This window comes from Nicotiana tabacum, chromosome 13 (genome assembly GCF_000715075.1).
Source record: "Nicotiana tabacum cultivar K326 chromosome 13, ASM71507v2, whole genome shotgun sequence".
Taxonomy (NCBI): domain Eukaryota; kingdom Viridiplantae; phylum Streptophyta; class Magnoliopsida; order Solanales; family Solanaceae; genus Nicotiana; species Nicotiana tabacum.
Window position 1 is genome coordinate 21,814,550 of NC_134092.1, and position 17,210 is coordinate 21,831,759.

Consider the following 17,210-nt stretch of genomic DNA (forward strand, 5'->3'; position numbering starts at 1 on the left):
TCTCATTTTTCATCCAATAATTCTAGGCTCGTGTTCATCATCTCGTTATTCGACTTATTTGTTGCATATCGAAACCTGATGCTAGGGTTCTCCGACCTCAACCGGGATAAGAGCTTCGGCGCCATAAACCAATGAGAATGGCGTCACCCCGGTACTCAATTTCGATGTTGTGTGGTAAGCTTATAGGACTTCGGGTAGTATTTCTCTCCATTTTCCTTTAGCGTCGGTTAATCTTTTCTTAAGATTTTGGATGATGCTTTTGTTGGTCGATTCGGCTTGTCCGTTTCTGCTGGGGATGATAAGGTGTTGATAGGATCCTTTTGATTTTATGGTCTTCGAGAAATATGGTTATTTTGCTTCCGATGAATTGCTTTCTATTGTCACATACAATCTCGGATGGCATCCCGAACCGATATATGATGTGGTCCCAAATGAAGTTTATCACCTTTTTTTCTCTGACTTTCTCGAAAGCCTGTGCTTCAACTCATTTAGAGAAATAATCAGTCATAAACAAAATAAACTGAGCCTTACCTGGGGCCGATGGGAGGGGACCGACGATGTCCATTCCCCATTTCATGAAAGGCCAAGGAGCTAGGACCGAGTGGAGAAGTTCCTCGGGTTGATGAATCATGGACGCATGTCTTTGATATTTGTCACATTTTTTAACAAACTCCCTTGCATCTTTCTTCATATCGATCCAATAATATCCTGCTCTGATTATTTTGTGGACCAATGAATCGGCATCGGAATGATTCCCACAAGTGCCCTCGTGAATCTCATGTAGGATGTAGTCGGTATCTCCCGGTCCCAAACATATTGCCAGTGGACCATCGAACGTCCTTCTAAATAGCGTCCCATCATTAGATAAGGTGAACCGTGCAACTTTTGTGCGTAGAGCTCTCGATTTCTTTGGATCTGATGGAAGTTTGCCATTCTTGAAGTACTCTATATATTTATTTCTCCAATCCCATGTTAGACTTGTGGAGTTTATCTCAGCATGACCTTCTTCGATTACCGATTTCATGAGTTGTACGACAGTCCCCGAGTTGAGCTCGTCATCTTCGACCGAAGAACCTAAGTTTGCAAGAGCGTTGGCCTCATTGTTCTACTCTCGAAGTATATGTTGCAAAGTCCATTACTTAAATCGATGTAGAGTCACTTGCAATTTATCCAAGTACCTCTGCATTCGTTCTTCCCGGACTTCAAAAGTCCCGTTGACTTGATTTACCACGAGGAGGGAATCACATTTAGCCTCCACGACCTCGGCTCCCAAACTTCTATCTAGTTCGAGAACTGCAATCACAACCTCATACTCGGCCTCATTGTTAGTCAATTGTGGAGTTTTAATAAACTGTCTAACTATATTACCTGTGGGCAATTTTAGTACGATGCCCAGTCCGGACCCCTTTGCATTCGAGGCACCGTCCGTAAAGAGGATCCAGATTCCTGAAGAAGTACCTGATTTTATCAGTAATTCCTTTTCGATATCGGGTACGAAGGCTGGTGTAAATTTAGCCATGAAGTCCGCTAACATTTGAGATTTGATAGCGGTTCGAGGTCGATACTCGATGTCGTACCCGCTGATCTCTATGGCCCATTTGGCCAATCAACCCGAAAGATCAGGTTTGTGTAAAATATTTCACAAAGGATAAGTTGTTACAACATGTATTGGATGGCACTGGAAATATGGTTTTAATTTTCTAGAGGCACTTATTAAAGCAAGCACTAATTTTTCTAAGTGTGGATATCTAGTTTCGGCCTCGCCTAGAGTTCGACTGACAAAATAAATAGGGAACTGCGTACCTCGTTCTTCTCAAATTAGGACTCCACTTACCGCTACCTTCGAGACATCTAGATACAGTTAATATTGTACGTCTGCCTTCGGGGTATGAAGCAACGGAGGGCTCGATAGATACCGTTTTAGCTCTTTAATGCCTGCTGACATTCCGGAGTCCATGAAAAATTGCTTTTCTTTTTAAGTAAAGAAAAAAAACGGTGGCTCCTCTTCGAGGATCTCGTAATGAATCATCCCAGGGCAGCTATCTATTTTGTTAGCCTTTGCACAACCTTTACATTATCTACCACTGTGATATCCTCGATTGCTTTGATTTTATCGGGGTTAATCTCAATTCCTCGATTGGACACCATGAAACCGAGAAACTTGCCCGAGCCAACCCAGAAAGCACATTTTTCGGGATTGAGCTTCATATTGAACTCTCTTAGTATGTCGAAAGTTTCCTAGAAATGCTTTAAATGGTCCTCTGCTCGCAGGGATTTAACTAACATGTCATCAATATAAACTTCCATTAATTTTCCTATTTGCTTTTCGAACATTCTGTTTACTAGGCGTTGATAAGTTGCACCAGCATTTTTTAGGCCGAATGGCATTACATTATAATAGTAGGTCCCATACTTAGTGATAAATGAGGTCTTTTCCTGATCCTCTGGGTTCATCTGTATTTGGCTGTACCCGGAATAGGCATCGAGAAAACTAAGAGTCTCACGGCCGGCCGTGGCATCGATCATACGATCGATATTAGGTAAAGGAAAAGAGTCCTTAGGGCATGATTTATTCAAGTCTTTATAATCTATACACATTCTAAGTTTGTTCCCCCTTTTAGGGACTACCACCACATTTGCTAGCCATTCGGGGTACTTTACTTCCCGAATGGACCCTATTTTGAGAAGCTTGGTTACCTCGTCTTTGATGATGGCATGTTTGACCTCAGACTGGGGTCTTCTTTTTTGTTTTACCGGGTGGAATTTCGGGTCCAAGCTTAGCTTATGAGTGGTGATTCCCGGTGGGATCCCTGTCATATCAAGATGGGACCAAGCGAAACAGTCTATGTTAGCTATAAGAAATTGAATAAGATTTCTTCTGAGCTCGAGATCTAACCCCGTGCCCAGGTATACCTTTCGTTGGGGAAGATATTCGATTAGTATGACTTGATCCAGTTCTTCAATTATTGATTGGGTGGCGTCGGAATCATCGGGAACCACGAAAGATCGAGGGATCCTATGTTCATCATCTTCACCAGTCTTCTGATTCTCTAATTGGGTGGAAGCTGACGTTTGTAATTTCTATTTGGTATTCCGTTCCTCCTTCGAATCCGATCCTTTTGCTGATGATAATGATGACATCAGAATCACTTCGTCGACGACAATATTTCTTTTGCAACCGGTTGCTCCCCGTAGACTATTTTGATTCCCTCCGATGTTAGGAACTTCAAAACCTGGTGGAGGGTCGAGGGTACAACCCTCATATTGTGGATCCACGGCCTTCCAAACAGGGCGTTGTATCTTATATCGCCTTCGATCACGTGGAACTTCGTTTCTTGGATGGTTCCAACCATGTTAACTGGCAAGATTATTTCTTCCTTAGTAGTTTCACATGCCATAATGAATCTGTTTTGTACCAAGGTTGCGGGCACGACCTGGTCCTGTAGACCGAGTTGCTCTACGACCCTCGATCGAATGATGTTGGCCGAACTACCTGGATCAACTAACACACGTTTAACTTGAGTTTTATTCATAAGTACAGATATTACCAGCGCATCATTATGTGGTTGCATGATTCCTTCTGCGTCTTCGTTATTAAAGGACAAGGTTCCTTCAGGGGTGTAATCCTGAGTTCGGGATCGCTTTTCTCTTATAACCGACATCTTAGTGAGTTTAAGCACCGGCCCCTGGGGGTATCGATCCCACTAATGATCATGTGGATGATGTGTTGTGGCTCTTCTTGTTCATTTTGTCTATTGAAATTCCTATTTTTGAAATGGTTTTTGGCCATGTCACTTAAAAATTCTCGAAGGTGCCCTTTGTTAAATAACCGAGCTACCTCATCTCTTAGTTGCCTGCAATCTTCCGTTCTGTGGCTATGAGTGCCATGATATTCGCACACTTGATTGGGATTCCTCTGGGCAGGATCGGTCTGTATAGGTCGAGGCCATTTAGTATCTTTGATGCGTCCGATAGCCGATACGATAGCGGATGCATCGATGCTGAAGTTATACTCCGATAACCGAGGTGCATCCTTAGGTCCGGTATGCCTGTCGAACCCATTCCTGTTCATCAGCCCCTGAGACCCTTGGCATCGATCATTTCTCTTTTCGCCTCGTGCGAGGTTGCGTAAAGGTTCGCTACCCCTACGATCTTCGTTATATGGCTGGTATCGATCCTCATTTGACCTTGGTTCTTGGTCGATATCCCTTTTAAAATCGAACCCAAAACCCAACTGGTCGTCTTCGACTCTTATTTTGGATTGATACCGATTGTGCACATCGGCCCAAGTAATAGTTGGGTACTCGATCAGGTTATGCTTCAGCCGCCGTGAAGCTATCGAGCTTCGTTCGTTTAGACCTTGAGTGAAAGCTTGAACAGCCCAATCATTTGTGATTGGTCATAGATCCATTCGTTCCATTTGGAAACGAGATACGAATTTTCTTAGCATCTCGTTATCCTTTTGTCTTACCTTGAATAGGTCCGACTTCCTGGCCTCGACCTTTATGGCCCCAACATGTGTTTTTATGAAAGATTCTACATGCATAGCAAAAGAATCAATAGAGTTAGATGGTAAATTATGATATCATATCATTGCTCCCTTTGACAGTGTTTCACCGAATTTTTTCAATAATACAGATTCGATCTCATCGTCCTCTAGATCGTTCCCTTTGATGGCACATGTGTAAGAGGTTACATGTTCGTTGAGGTCGGTCGTTCCATTATATTTAGGAATCTCGGCCATGCGAAACTTCTTTGGGATCGGTTTAGGGGCCGCGCTTGAGGGGAAAGGCTTTTGTATGAATTTTTTGGAATCTAAGTCCTTCAATATCGGTGGTGCCCCCGGGATCTGATCAACCCTGGAGTTATATGTTTCCACTTTTTTGTTGTCTGCCTCGATCCTCCTTTCTCATGACTCTATTCGTTTTGTCAGTTCTTCGAGCATCTTAATAATTTCGGGATTAGTCCCTGATTCTTGCTCATTTGATCTTACTATAGCTGGCCCCGTTTTGTGGGTGACTTCTTGGGGTGGACTGGGCTTGAGTCTGGTCGGTGCCTGGTTTTGGCTCTGCAACTGGGCTATTGCTACTTGTTGAGCTTGCAACATCTCGAAAATCATACGCAAGTTGATTCCATTTTTCTCAGCATTTTGGGTATTTCGAGTTGCGGACCGAGTTCCACCATGAATTTACGTCTATCGGCTCTTCGACCCGAGCACCAACGGGATCGACAAGTGGCCTTCCAACCCAGGGGGTTAAGTTGTTGTTCTCATCTTGAAGGCCAGCTTCGTTATCGATAGGTATGTCCATTAATTGAGAATTCGTCGTTTTCAACCTGAAATCAAAGATACTTCCAAGAGTAAGTGTAAAATTGTGTGTTTTGTAGAGATTCGTACCAAACAACCACTGTTATCCTTAGCCCCATGGTGGGTGCCAAACCGTTTATCCGAAAAACGGATAGAGTTGAATTTATACATAGTTCTAAGGATATGTGATACAACTTGGCACAAATCGGAAAGTAAGTAGAAATATACTGGGTATTGACTGTATGAAGAATGAAATACCAACCAAATTGAAATAGAAAGCTATTTTATGATCAAGCAAGATGAATCGATGTATATAGCTCACAAGAGGATAATCTCAATATAAATATCGGTATGTTTTTCTCTGTGAATAATATAAGAGTGTATCAATGCCTTAATTTGCCCCCCTTTACATAAATAGTGGCTATCCCTCTTATAGTGAAGGAATCCTACTTTAGATATAATTAAAAATACATAGTGGGGATCCCATAATAAAATAATTTTTTTCTAATTCCCGCCGAGATTCTCTCTCCTTAGTGCGACTATAACGACTCTTGTCCCTTGGCTTGATCTTGACCGGACTTGGCTCGATCTTGATCGGACTTGGTATTAGTTGGTTTTCAGATTTAGAGCTCGATATTGACTCGGGGCCCGGTATTGACTTGGGCTCAGTATTGGTCGGTCTCTGGCTCTAAAGCTCGATGACGCCGCTTCGCATCATAGTTCGATTTGGATTCGAGCTCGGTAATGATTTCGAGTTCGGTATTTGATCGGTTCCAGAAATTATAGCTCGGTAACCTGGTTTCGGATCTCATACCTGATATTATGAAGATGACTTTCGGTCCTTTATGTTCCAACCTTGACTAATCATATGAAGGTCGAAACCGGTTTTGACCGTATAATTTTGAAAGATATCACACGGGCACAATACTAGTTTTTGAAGAATTCGAGCAACATAAACAAAAATTAATCAAATTGGACATTTCTTTTTCCTACTGACCATTTCAAGATTTGGTTCTCAAAGCTAAACTGAAAATCAAATTGGATGCCACCTTTGTATTTTGTGACTAACATGTGCAAATATTTGTAATTCACGCCCTTTTATTATTATTTTTGTGTGGAAATTATACGTGAATATTCAATGAGGTGCTTCTTATTGACACATAGCATTCCATATTTACTTGTTTTACCTTGACCTTTTGTTTTAAGAAACTAGCAGTAGTTTGTTCATTTTCCTCTTAGAAACTATTAAAAAATAGTTATTCTTAGCCACAAGTTTACGGTCAAAATCTGAAATTTCTTCCAACATCTTGAATACAAAAAATATTTTTTAGTCTAACACAAGTACTGAATCTACAGATTAAGTCATTGGATCCTTTTTTAAGGAATTGTTTAAGAGTAATTACTTTCCAATAATGTCAATGTTTTGGCCATTATGTTCTTTAGAAAAGAAAAACTAAATAAATAGACACGATTAGGTATTTATTAATTAAATCAGTAACCTCATGAAACCTTGAGGAGCCAACTAAGCTCTCACCCTCTCAAGTGAATCTACTCACTATAATTGTGTATTTGGCGTATTATGTTCGGAGATCTCAACTGAAACTTTTCTTATTCTTTTTCTTTTTGAAATTACATTATTGTTAGTGTTAATGTTACCCGTGGTGAAACTAAGAAATTCTAAAATATTTATATATATATATATGTTAATTTGTTATTGGGTTATATACAAGTCACTAAATGGTTCTTTATCCCTTAAAATGGTGATTTTCATCTTTCTTATCTTACAACAACTTTTAGATTAAATTAATACTCTACTTAGCAAGATTTTTTTAAATAAATTTCAAAATTTAATATCATATATTAAAAAAATCATAAAAAATATTTAAGCGTTGCGGGTTTATGTGGAGTAGGGTGGGTTGTAAACAACAAATTATACTATGGAGAGCAATGCAAGGTGTAACGACCGGACCGGTTGTTTCGAGCTCTAGCAGTCGTTCGGCAGTTTGAGGCCTTGAGTAGCTTCACTTCATGTCTTATGACTTGTGCGCGAAGTCGGCATTGAATTTCGGGAAGTTCGGAGTTGATTCGGAAGAAATATTCTCAATTCGGAAGCTTTAAGTTAGAAGAAATGACCAAGATTTAACTTTTGAGTAAACGATCTTGGAATCGGGATTTGAAGGTTTCAATAGGTTCGTATGATGATTTTGCACTGGGGAGTATGTTCGGGTTGAGTATCGGGTGGTTCGAGAGTATTTCGGCACTTATTGTGAAAAGTTTTCATTTTGAAAGTTTTAGAATTTTCTAAGTTTGTTTTGAAGCAGACTTTAGTGTTATCGATGTCCATTTGAGATTTCGAACCTTGGAATTGGTTCGTATCGTGATTTATGACTTGTACGTAAAGTTTGGCATCATTCCGGAATGTTTAAGTATGATTTGGACGCGTTCGTCGAAGTTTGAATGTTTAAAAGTCAAACGAAAGATTTTGATTGTTGATTCATGGTTTTGATGTTATTCGTGGCATTTCGAGCCTTTAGATGAGTTTGGATAAGGTATTGAAACTAGTTGGCATGATTGGACGAGGTCCCGGTAGCCTCGGGTGAGTTTTGAGATGAGTTCGGACCATTTCTCTACGCTATGCAATTGCTGGTATCTAGAGCCTTTGGTATGCATCGCGATCGCGAAGGGTTAAGGGGACTGATGGCATTTTTATTCATTACGATCGTATAGAAGGAGTCACGATCGCGGAGCTGGAGCAGGTTGTTCTTCGCCTTCGTGTGGGCAGAGTCGCGAACGAGATGGGTTGTGGAGGCAGGTCTGTTTGGGAGAGTTGAGCTATGCGATCGCGGAAGAGGAATCTGCGGAGACTAAGTTTGGCCTTCACGTTCGCGATAATGGGCTCGCGTTCGCGAAGGCCTGGGCAGGTTGTGCTTCGCGATCGCGAGTAGGACCTCGCGTTCGCACAGGGTAAATTCATGGGCGAGGCTAGTTGGCCTTCGCGATCGCAAAAAAGGGAGTTGCTGGGCAGTGAGCTATTATTTTGGGACTTAGCCCATTTCTCTCACATTTTCATTTGATTGGGCGATATTTGGTGCTCTTGGAGGGATGATTTTCATCATCTATGTCAAAGTAAGTAATACCTACATATTGTTAGTTAACTACATGGATTCTATAAAGATTTAAACATGAAAATTGGTAGAAATTGTGAGATTTTAAAAGAAACCTAGAATTTGGTATTTTTGGATTTTAACCACGAAATTGGATATGGAATTGGGAATAAATTATATATTTGAGTTTGCGATGTTATGAGCAATGTTTATCTTTGAAAATTTTTGGAATCCGGGCACGCTGCCCGAGGGTTGACTTTTTTAACGGAGTTAGAAATTATTATAAATTAATTAATTATGACGTTAGAGTATATATTTATTAGTTTTCATGATTGTTTGACTAGTTTCGGATCGATGGGCATTGGTTTGAGGTGCTAGAGAGGCGTTGGAGCCAGTTATGGTACTTCAAAGCGAGGTAAGTCTCATGTCTAACCTTGTGAGGGAGAATTTACCCCGTAGGTGTTATACTTATCACATGCTACATGTTATGGGAGCTACGCACTTATGAGGCGACGAGTGTCCGTGCGTATGCTAGAGTTCCTGATTATGTCCGGGTAGACTTAGAATCACGCCATGCTTTAATTGTACTAATTGAGTTATTCTTGCCTGTTTATTTACTTTAATTCACATTATGACCTGAGACTAGACTCGTGTAGAGCAATGGACTCACTATTTTAGATATTTGACGAGCTATTTGATTAGCAGTAAGCATTGTACTTCTCTTTCAGATTTCTTCCGCGTTGTGCGTATTCATCGGAAAATTTCTTTTAAATTCCATAACTCACACGTATATTCGCGAGTGGAGTCATAGACCCGTAAAAGCTTCATATCCTTATGGGATCGGGTTGTTCGCCTCGGTAGGATACTGTAACACACTCTTATGGGATTGGGTCATTCGCCTCGACAGGATATTGTAACACACTCTTATGGGATCGGGTCGTTCGCCTCGACAATATCACGTATCAAATTCTTATGGGATCGGGTCGTTCGCCTCAACAGTATTGTATATCACACTCTTATGGGATCAGGTCGTTCGCCTCAACAGTATTGTATATCACACTCTTATGGGATCGGGCCATTCGCCTCGGTATTTTTATGAAACACTCTTATGGGATCCGCCTTGGTAGAATTGTGCGAATACTTGATAAGGAGTCCGTGTACTCATGTGTTTTCTGACTTGAGATGTGACCATTGATTTGGTATTGACCATTACGTATTCCAAATGAGGAGGTACCCGATAATTGAGGACTTGGTGTTCATTGTTCAGTCGTAGACCGTATCATTTGCCTATACTTGTACTCATTTTTACCTACCATGTTTCATACTTGCCTACTTTATTATATTTGAATTGCTGGACCACTAGTAAGTGTCAATGTTGACCCCTCGTCACTACCTCTCCGGGGTTAGGCTAGATACTTACTGGGTACGCGTTGATTCACGTACTCATGCTGCACTTCTGCACTAAATGTGCAGGATTTGAAAGGTTCATTTGGTGGTCATTTGGGCGCGTAGGCACAACTGTTGAGGGGACTTTATGGTGAGCTGCATGCCATGCTAAGATTTGCAGCACATAGAGTTTCCATCATAATTATTTACTTTATCGTGTCTACCTTGTATTCCAGACAGATGATGTATTGTTATTGTACTTCCTAGTAGATGCCCATGCACTTGTGACACTGAGTTTTGGGGTGTTCTAGAATTTGTGTAGGGTTTGCTTTACATTGTCACATTTTTACTTTATATTTTATTTAAATTGTATGTGTCTAAAGTTTTTAATGCATTGATCTCTCTATCTAATAAGATTCATGATTTCAAAAATAATAAAATAAATAACTAAGCTGATAGTTCATTGTTGGCTTGACTAACAGCGACGTTGGGCGTCATCACGATCTATAGTGGGTTTTGGATCGTGACACAAGGAGTGTTGAAGTCTTCGAGGGTGTACCCCACAACTGCATCGTACCGCACTACTTACGATTAGAGACGGGACCAGAAATTGAGTGCAATTTAAAAACTTAACAACTATGACTTATTTAACAAAGTACAAACTCTCCGTTGTTGTCGCAAGAATTGATAGGTGTTGCTACTTTGTCGAAGTGATTGTTGAAGGGAAGTAGAAGGGTTATAATTTTCTATTTTCTATTTTCTATTTTCTATTTGAAGAGAGCAATAGTTTGGAGCTTTTGATTTTTGGGAAGACTTAAAAGAAGAATAACATTAATAAGTTGAGTACTATGTACAACAGTACAAGTATTAAACAATAATTGAATGTAAAAAGATAAAATTAAATAAAATTAAACTAGTTGACTTCGGCAGTACACTCAACCAACTTTAGGCACCAACAATATATTTAAGGGTTCTCGATGTACATACCTATATACACACGTCGAAGCCAACGGGTCCCCCGTTACCCTTACCCCTAACGTAGGTTCGCCTCTGCAAAAATAATTAGCCTAATTAGTTAAGTTTTTGGCACATGCAGGGCGCATAAAATCTTCCCTGTATATATAGTAATCATGAACTAAGTAGTATTTTAATACTCGCCAGTCTCACATATTTGAAACATCTATGAAAGTTGAACTGTGTTATGTTTTTTTTTAAAAGAAAGTAACATATAGACGAAGATCAGGTGTAAAGGAAAATAAATATATAATCAAACTGAAAACTCAGCAGAAATTTGCTAAAGAGTCACCACTCTGTTGGGTAAGTACTTAATTTTTAGTTGAAAATGCTCATCATCTCAAAACTTTGGTGACATTTCGGGATTTAAGCATCCCAAGCCAGCACATTTGATTTTTTTTAACATACATTCAAAGCATAAAAAAAATGGAAAAGAATAATAAAACTTAAGAAGTAAAGCTCCATACATTATTAACTTAAAGATTTTGTAACACTACGTAAATTAATGATTTCATGATTAATTGCTATTTGCCTTAACTGTCTTACTTCTACACTTTAACCGCCATATATTTGGCTTGTCTTGTTGCTGTTGTATTAATAGTAGCATTCCTTGATTTGGTACGGGGTTCCTTTATTGCCTTGCTTTCATATTCTTTAATCGTAGAGATTCTTGTGAATTGAGTTGTTGGATTGATTACAATTATTGAATTTATTTATGGACCGGGTTGCACGCTGCAACGGTTGTGATATGGTGGAATAAGGAAGGATTTTGATATTGATACGGTGGGATCGGGTTGCGCGTCGCAACGGATTTTATATGTGATTATGATATTGATATGGTGAAATAAGGAAGGATTTTGATATTGATACGGTGGGATCGGGTTGGGCGCCGCAACGAATTTTATATGTAATTTTGATATTTATGTGGTGAAATAAGGGAGGATTATGTGTGTAGGTGGGATCGTGTTGCGCGCCGCAACATATTGTGTATTTTGTATTCATTGTTGTTATTGTGTTGATACCTAGTGTTGTTACATGAAATTATGAGGTTGGTTATTTCAAATTCTCTGATTATAAGAATTGAGTTCTTTTTCATAAGTTAACTGCCTTGCCTTTCCCGTGTTGTTGCATGTACTTTTGCAATATTAGGCTTACCTAGTCGTAAAGACTAGGTGCCATCACGACCCCTTACGGAGGGATAATTTGGGTCGTGACACCTGCCTTAGCCTTATCACTACTTCGTCGAGGTTAGGCTCGGCATTTACAGAGTACATGGGGTCGGTTGTACTCATACTACACTCCTTCTTGTGCAGATTTTGGAGTCGGTCCTAGCGGTTGTCAGTAGATTGCTCGGATTCGGTGCTTGACGGAGACTTGAGGTACAGCTGCACGGCGTTCACAGCTCTGAAATCCCCTTCTACATTACTCTAGCTATTTATTTCGTTTCAGACAATTATATTTTCATTCAGATTGTTATTTGTATTACTCTATTCGCTCGTGTACTTGTGACACAAGTTCTGGGATTGTATCTGGATATCCCTATTATTTTAGTTTAAACATTCTAGTTAAGTTTATTCAGTTTATTGGTTTTCATTTAAATTGAATTGTTAAAAATGAGTAATAACTATATCTAACGTTGACTTGTCCAGTAAGTGAAATGTTAGGCGCTATCACGGTCACAATTGTGGGAATTCCGGATCGTGACAGCAATAAAGCAAGATCGTGAAAACCCTACCAATGCTTACCGGAGTTGTCTTGAATCTTGGAGGTGCAACACTTTTTCCGAGAGAAAAGTAACAAAAGATTAAAGATGTAAGCGGGAGGAAGGGAAAAAAACAGAAACCATAGGGTAAGAACGAAGGAGGAGAATGGGAAATAAAAGAGAAGTGCATGCCAGATGTCCCACGTAATAAAAATGGTAGACACGTTTCAGCCCAAAAAAGAAAAATTGAAGGGCTGCAATTGAAATTACAATAGACGTGTCCCTAGAGAAGGTAAATAGATTCATTCACCAATGACCGAAGTCCAAATTTATAGTACAGTCCAACAAACTGTTTGTACAATAGTTTAGTGCAGTGTTCGTATACCCTATAGTTAAGTGCAGTGATCAAACACCATATCTCATTTATATATATATATATATATATATATATATATATATATATATAGTATTCTGTTAAAGAATATTCAACTGTCATTCGCTAAAGATAGTTCTGTTCCTAAATATTATAATTATTATTATAATCGTTATTGTTGTTATTGTTATTATAACAAGAGTTATTATCAGTGTTATGTGCTATGTATTTTTGGTCAAAGGCGGAGGTAGAGTCTTATAGTTTGTTTGGCCACACTTCTTGTTAGCCAAATGTACTCTTCTTTTTTTTTTGCCAAAAGTTTTTTTATCCCAAAGTTAATGTGTTTGATCAAGTTTTTAGAAGGAAAAAAAGTAATTTTGAGTGGAAGCAAGAAGCAGAAAAAAATAGTTTATTTCCAAAAATACTTTTTTGAAATATACTTTTGAGAAAATATTGAAAAACTCTTCTAAAAATAATATACAGAGAAACACTTTCTAAAACTTGACCAAACACTAATGGTCCATCAAAAGTATGTTTCAAATTAATTAGTCAAATCTCAACTACTTCTCACCAAAAGTCTTTTTTTTTTAAAAGTACTTTTGAGAAAAATATTTTTCTAAAATAATTTGATTTTAGAAACTTAGCCAAACATGCTATATAAGGTATAAATAAGATGAACCCAATAACTTTTGCTTAGACCTTGTATTTGCAGTAGGAAATACACTCAATAGGTATAAATATTTATTTATTAACCCAATATTTAAAATAAGGTAGGAGTTTAATAATAAGTTCAGAACTTATAGACTTCAAATCCGCTCCGCTTTGGAACAATAATTTTCATACTATATTCATCAGATTTCTGCCTCTCTCATCTTACGTTCCATTTACAAATATCCAAAATCACAGACTGTGTAAGTTTTATGATCCCATATTCAGTGGCGGAGCCACATTGAACTAAGGGATGTCATGCGGCACTCCTTCACCGGAAAATTACACTATATTGCTAGATAATTTTTATTTTATTTTATGTATATTTACTATACGTTGATTCTCCTAACTTTTTGTATCTAATTTTTTATATTTTGACACCCCTTGATGAAATTTTAGGCTCCGCCGCTGTCCATAATGCATTTAGTTTTACTTTTTATTTTTATAATTGTTGGTGTATAGCTTTTGTACGTGTGTGGTTTCACATGTGACATGGTTGGGACAAATTGATAAACCTGATTCAAGAACCAAACAAGTTGCCTTCTCAAAGGTTAGTTTTTATTTATTGTTTGCTGCCTTTTAACCCCACAAAAAGCTAATTTATGGTACACTTAGTTCTGAATTTTGTGAAACCTTATGGGCTTTGTTGGAGGCCCATATCTCGTTAGCTCACTTTTCATTTCTGGCCCACTTTTGCTTCTCCAAAACACGGCTGATTTACACAAATGTCCCTCTTATAGGCTACTATTTAGATTTTGTCCCTATGTTTAAAAGGTTGTACAAATATAGCCCTTAAAAATTATACTTACGGACAATGCCAGACTCGAGTCTAATATTTGCTCATATACTGCTCAACTTTGCTAACAAAATATTAGAGTGTCGTCTAATATTTGCAAATTGCAATAACTTACAAAATTTTAGATTGTTGTCTATCCTTTCTCATAAAATTTTTAGTTTGCTCAAAAAGAATCTTTAGACTATTGTCATTTACTAAGCCGTTGTCCCAAAACGAGACAATCGGGAAAAAATTGTGCAAAAATACCAGTGGGTGACTCCCCCCCCCCCCCCCCAAAAAAAAAAAGAGACTTTTAAGGGTCGTTTAATTGGGAAAATAATTATTTCAGAATTAATTGTCCGAGGATTACTTATCTTACCCTCACATAGGAACAAAAATAACATTACAATCTCGGGATAACTGATCCAGGGATTAGTTATACCGCGATTTTATCACAATCAAACGTGGGATAAACTCATATCAAATTTAATTCCGAGATTAATTAACACTTATCTTTCGTACCAAACGAGCCCGAAGGCACACAAAATTAAGTGGTGTTATTCGACATGATTTTGTCACAAAAAAATATTATTATACATATAATATTATGTAAAAATACATTAAATTGATAGCGCTTACGAAAAAATCTTGCTTACGTCACGACGCGTACACACAAACACACACTAACAAATAGAGACATATAAAAGAAGGCATGCACAGAAAGTCACATGCAATGCTTGAGATTGGTCCCCTCTAGCATGTGGAACTGTTCTAAAATGGACAGAGTTGGAAGCTTTTTATTTTTGCCATCATCATTGTAATGGCTCTTTCAAAGTACAATCCGTAACAAACATCTTTAAATATGGTGTCTCTACCTAGGAAGTTCATTTGTGTTAAAGGTATTAAAGATGATTATTAACAAGGCCTAAGAGATTTTATTTTTATTTTCTAATGAGAAAGATAAATTAATCCTTTAAGCTGTTATAACATATGATAGTCTCCTCTTGTTGGTAAAAATAATTCTAATTACATACTCGGTCTCGAACGAATAATTACTTTGTGCACTAAGCTCCCGTTATACGCGTGTCCGGGGAAGGGACGAACCACAAGGGTTTATTGTACCCAGCCTTACCCTGCATTTTTGTAAGAGGTTATCTCTACTGCTCGAACTCATGACCTCCTGGTCACATGGCAACAACTTTACCAGTTACGTCAAAGCTCCCGTCTCTCCCTCTTTAGAAGTAAGGAGAGAAAATAAACTAATCTTTCTACTTGAGTCAGTCTGCATTAGAAGAGGGATTCAATCAGTCAAATATAGATCAGGTGATTCTCCTATAATTTCAACTCGCTTCATTAACAACTAATTCTTTTTAATCTCACATTATCAAGTATAAACATCTTTTAGATGTATTAAAAAAGTGCATCAAGAAACCTTTTTGTTGTGATTGTGACGTCCGCACCAGTATATAAGTATTTGATTCTTAAAGTTGGTGATGATTCTGTTGAAGAGAATATAGTTAAGAATGAGCATAGGTTTTTGTAAGGTAGCTTAGTTAGATTTTGCCTTTGAAACTTTATTTAACGAAAGTTAATCATTAATCAAATTTAGCGAGAGCATTCTAGTCGTCCCAAGAAACAATTTAATGATCAAGATGTCACAGTTCAGATAACAAGGTACAAGATCAAATCTCAACAATCTCATGATGTGTTCAATCAAAGCTTGCTCCACTCCATCTCAATTATGTGAGCATCCAAGATCGCAACCTAGTGCTCAATAAAGTGAGTACAAACCTTGAAAAAACTCTTGAAGAGTTCTTTTGATCTGCCTAGGTCGTTGTGGACAAGATCACCAAGTACTCGTATTGATAGAAGATAGCATATACTCGACAAAACAGTAGATGTGTACGCAAGCTAGCACAGACATAACCATCATGAAATAAATTATCAAAAAAGGAAGCAATTACAGACGAATTTTAAAATCCTAGTTTCGTAATTATATACTATTGATTAACTATTTCTACCTTATATACTTACGAAAATAGCATGAGAAAGAGAAGTATCTCCGTATGCATCTTGGAGAGTTATTCATGCTTTATAAATTACTAATTGATCTTGTCGACAAAATTGAGCTCCAAATTGGACGAGGTGAAGCTAGCTAATCGTTATAAGTATAACAAATATCACAAGTTTATTTATGGCCTACTATCTAATTCTCACTCACAACTGGTGTTTTACATTAAATAACATTAATTTACTATAATAGTTCACTGATTACAATTTATATATAATGCATGTCATGTATTTAATAAGTTTGCCTAAGTTTTTTACTTATTCCACCCTTACAAACTTATGTTTCTTAAAGCGCAATATGGTAAGGTTCAGGCAGCACCATTCTCACGCTCTGCTTTTGAGATGAAAACTGGAGGCACGCACAAATATGTCATGAAAAGGGCAAAAAAAGGTTGTAATAATGATGAGAAATGAACAAAACTGACCTTTTATGATCTCCTTAGTACTACATCAATTGTGCCTCAATTCCAAACTATTCCAAATTAACTAGGATACCTACGCCTTTTACTTCACTATATTCGCCCTTTTGGACATTTTATTGAGTGATTATCAACGGCGAAAAGCACAAAAAAGCTCTAAAGTTGGTTGGCGCTGTAAGTAAAAAACGCAAATAAAGCATAAGCTTTAACAAAGAAAGTCACAAAAAGAGACAAAAATACAAATATGTATGTGTAATCCAAGATTAATAATTATAAGCATAATTAACAAACATATGGACAAAGAAATTGAAAAGATTGTGATAAAGTGAAATATCAATTGTTTAGTGTCACCTC